The sequence below is a fragment of the Myotis brandtii genome, unplaced genomic scaffold (assembly GCF_000412655.1).
Source record: "Myotis brandtii unplaced genomic scaffold, ASM41265v1 scaffold633, whole genome shotgun sequence".
NCBI lineage: Eukaryota > Metazoa > Chordata > Mammalia > Chiroptera > Vespertilionidae > Myotis > Myotis brandtii.
Genome location: NW_005370423.1, coordinates 343,966 through 348,306, shown reverse-complemented (window position 1 = coordinate 348,306; position 4,341 = coordinate 343,966). Strand labels below are relative to the sequence as shown.

Below are 4,341 nucleotides of genomic sequence, written 5' to 3'. Positions count from 1 at the left end.
GAGCAGTGACTGTATCAAAGCTACGTCATCACACGCTAGACCAGTGGTTCTCAACCTTCTGGCCCTTTAAATACAGTTCCTCATGTTGTGACCCAACCAAAAAATTATTGTCGTTGCTACTTCATCACTGTAATGTTGCTACTGTTATGAATCGTAATGTCAGGATGGTCTTAGGCGACCCCTGTGAAAAGGTTGTTTGACCGCCAAAGGGGTCGCGACCCACAGGTTGAGAACCGCTGCGCTAGACGGACCTTTGTAATGTGGTCAGGCTGGCTGGCTGGGTTGGGTGACAGCGGTCAGTGAGGATCAGGAGGCCATATCTGGACAGGTCCTGGGTCCCCATCACCCCCCTAACTATCTTTAGACCCACAGCTTTTCACTTTTGCCTCATCGTAGACAACGCCGGCTTTGTCAGACGATTTGGATAAAGGGATCGAATCCAGTCCCCTCCGTGTTGCAGCTGGTGAACGTGGGGCCCGGAGAGAGGGCGGGCCTGGGCCCCACTCGAGCGGGAGGTAGCTGGCGCCACAGACACCATTCCACACACGTGGAATGAACTGCCCGTTTTCGCTGGATGGAGGCAGAGGGGATGTGCAAGCAGGAATCAGAAGACGCAGAGGACATTTCTAGAAGGGTACAAATAATTAGGCCCAAAGCCAGTTCTAACAGAATCTCCCAAGAGGAGATTCCGACCCCAGCACCCAATCCCTCTCTCTCAACCTTCCGGAACTGAGGCCCATGTCAGCGGCCTCTTTGGCCCCAACTGCTCTGCCTCTCCCCCCTGGGAGCGTGGCTGGGGCATCCCTCGCTCAACTGCAGCCTCGCCTGCTCTAACCTGTCCACGCTGCCTCCCCACTGGACCCCACTTCCTCCTCCCTGTATTCCACCGAAAATAAATTCAATTGGAGACCGCCGGTGCGCCAGTCCCAGAGGTGGGCCGCCACTTAGGGAGATAATTTTATTCCCTGGCCTGGCCGCGCACCGCCCCCTCCAGCTCCATGCGGATAATGAGGGAAGCGGTGACATACACGCTTTCCTCTGACCTAATTGATTATCCCACACACCTTGGAGCGCTTTGCATAACCAGCCCCGACAGCAGGAACCCCTGCCAGGCGGAGTGATTGACACATTTTATTTCTAATTGAAGCTTAATCAGGACCAAGGATGAGATTCCCATGTCCTTCCCCCCCCTCTCTCTCTCTCTCTCTTTTTCCTCTCTCTCTATTCTCTCTCTCTCTTTCTCTCTCTCTCTCTCTCTCTCCCCCCCCACACCTCTCTCTTCCTTTTTCCCTCTTTCTCTCCCCTAGCTTCCCATCTCCTTTTTAAATCCTAGGGCTGGACAGTAAAGGATGGGGGCTGTTCCTAGGGCCCCTGAGAGGAGGGAGAGGAGGGGAGGACTCGGGGAGGAGGCTCTGGGAGGAGGAGGATGGGGAGCCTGGTGAAGTGCAAGTGCAGCAAAAGGGAGCTGCCTCCTCTTCCCTCTCTCAGCTCAAAGCCCTCGAGGGCCTTTTATTCTTTCCATTACCCTGTCTCTTTGGGGTCAACCTGAGGCCAGGTGAGGGCCCATGTGTTTGCTCATCCCACAGAGAACATGCAAACCCGGGACCTGCTCCGGGTTTCCCCTTCTCTCCTTTGGCACCCACACCTCCTGCCCTTGCAGTGGGCAGGGCGGGTCTCCCCTGAGGACCCTTACCCCTGGGATGGGACGGGCTGTGGAGCTCGTGGAACCCAGGGTTTTCACTGGAGAGAGAGCAGGACAGGCACTCAGATCTCTTGGGGCTCTGCCTGCGCCCCCCCCAGCTCCCTCTGCACAGAGGCAGGCTTCCCCCTTGGGGGTCTTCAGCCATCACCCCCCTCTCCCTGCTGCACCCCTGCTCGGGCAGTGCCCGCCCAGGTTCAAGGCCCAGGCAGTGGACACTGGCTCCACGTCCAGGGGCGGGGTGCCCAGGGTCAGAGCTGAACCCCAGTCGCAGCCTGCGGCCAGGCAAGGACCCAAACTTTAGGGGGAGAAAAAGTGAAGAAAGAGTGGGGAGAAGGGGAGCCTGGTGCTCTGGAGGCCGGCCCTGTCTCTGCTCACTTGACCTCTGTGACCTCCTTCCCACTGGACCCTGGAGCACCGCACACCCCACCTGCGTGGGGGTCCTGAGGGGGGCGCTGTCAGCTGTACCCCACATAGACCAGTCCTTGCTGGGCAGCCTCTGCTCCTGCCCAACCTCCCAGGTGGCTCTGGGGGTGCAAGCTCTCCCCAAACCTCCCCAGAGACCCGCGAGATGGTCACACGCCTCACTGTTGGGGGCAAACACCTAGTATCTGGCTGCCTTATAAATACACGAATTGCACGTGGGGAGGGAGACACAAAACAGGTCCCCCCACTTTGCACCCCAGCGCATCGTCGCTCTTCCAGAATCCCCTACAACTTCATGTCAAAGTTGGGCAAGGCTGGGGCCTGACCTGAAAGAGAAAAAGAGGGGAGGCGATGCCTGGCTGGACAGGCCACGGTGGCCAGCGCCCAGCGGCCTCTTTGTCCTGTAGAGGGAGCTCTAGCCCCAAATTTCCCGGGCTCCCTCCCTGGCCGGCCAGCCCACCCCTATCCGACTGCCCGAATCTGGGCTGGATCCCTGCTTGGGTCTGAACCACCGTGCCCTGACCTCCCAAGGCTGCCCTTGCTGGGCACCTGGGGAAACCCACTGGGGCGTCAAGACGCACAGGTGCCGCCAGGCCCTCCAGGTCCCCAACTCTCAATTCGGACTGGACAGTCACCAGGAGGCAAGGCTGGGCTCCCCTAGGCTCCTCCATACCCTCCCCCTCCCCCCACACTCCTGCTTCTATAAGGCCTCTGGGGGTGCACTGTGGTTGGAAGGGGGCTTGAAGCTGGGCTTGCACCGCCCCTTCTCTAAGAATGAACCAACCTCAATTGTGCCTATCTAAGAATGGGGGCGCGGGAAGGGGGAGCACCGCCAAACCTAACCCCTGTGTCCACCCCCTCCTCTAAGTCTTTCTGCTGCGTCACCAGAGGACGCCCCAAGACTTCGCGGTTGGGTCTGAGGAAGGCAAGTTGGGCCCAGTTTCCCGTTGCCCTGGTTGCCCACCTGTCTTCTGGGCCCCTTCTCTCGGGAGCCCCAGGGACTTCTCCAGCGGCGCCCCCAGCCTCACCGCGTGCGCGCCTCCAACCTCTGCCTTCGCCTCCAACTCAACCTCTGCTCTCCTCTCATCACAGGGTCCAGACTCATCTCTCTTGGTCTTTTCTGCGGATTCCAATGGCTCTTTAAACAGGGGGGTGGGTGGGAGTGGGGATGGGGGTGGGAAAAAAACAGAACAACAAACAGCAAACAGACCCCTCTGGGGGCAGACAGGCGGTTATAGTCAAAGTGGCAACAGCTCATTTATTTAGCCAAAAATAGATACTTTCTTGTACAATTTGGTTCACACATATGTACATGTCTTCTGGATATATACAAACAAGTCAGACACGCTGATTCTCACCGAAACGCCACTCCCCACAGCCAGCCTCGCACACCCATCTCCCAAACTCCGCTAATGTGGGGGAAGGAAGCGACTGGGGGAGACTCCACCTGGGGGGACTTGTTGTACTTTTTTATTTCTTTTTTTTGTTTAGTTTTCTTTTTTTTAGGTATTCATACACAGACATGCTTACAAGTCATAACTATACAGAGCGATTACTTTTTTTTTTTTTACAATTATTACAACGATTAAAAAATTAAAAAAAAAAAAGAACTAAGAGGAAGAGAGGGCCGACAAGACCAGCGCGGCGTCCAGGTGGTTCTGGGGCCTGGAAGAGAGAGGCAGTGGTAGCAAAGGCCTGGGGAGCGAGGGGCACCCCGGCTGCCTAGGGCTGGGAGACACCACGGGGTGGGGGGCTGGGGCCGGGAGCAGGCGGTGTCGCCATGTAAAAGGATGTCAGCAGTAGATGTGGGTCCTCCCATTTAACTGGGAGGTGGGTGGGAGGCTTAGGACGTGAGGTCCGGGCTGGAAGTGCTTGGACTGGGGTAGGGTTATGGGGACAACTGAGGGTGTGTTGTGTCCCCTTTTAAAAGCGTTTCCCAGCTGCGTCACCCCCGGGGGCAAAAGCCGGGCTTCGCACCAGTTCATTGCTTTTCTCGCCAACCTGCTTTACCACCCTCCCCCCACCCTCTCGGGGTCTCTTACCGCCTGGGCACGGGCTGGAAGGCGGTCTTGAGTAACTTTTTCTCCACTTCCAAGGCACTGCAGCGATCTAAGGGCAGCGGGGAGGGAAAGGAGGCCTTTAGAGCTCTGCGCCGGCACCCAGGGCCGCGGGAGGCAGGTGCCCAGGTGAGGGCCCTGCGCTCCTGGGGTCCTGCC

The 4,341-nt window shown here is 57.8% G+C and overlaps 1 long non-coding RNA gene across 1 annotated transcript; it reads right to left on the bottom strand.

The window, feature by feature from the left end:
• Nucleotides 1–3,357: 3,357 nt before the first annotated feature.
• On the bottom strand, nucleotides 3,358–4,335 carry LOC106723739. Its single transcript, XR_001359454.1, has 2 exons — nucleotides 4,168–4,335; nucleotides 3,358–3,790 (listed from the first exon to the last, which is right to left on the bottom strand). It is a non-coding gene; the product is annotated as an uncharacterized LOC106723739 (long non-coding RNA).
• Nucleotides 4,336–4,341: the final 6 nt, after the last annotated feature.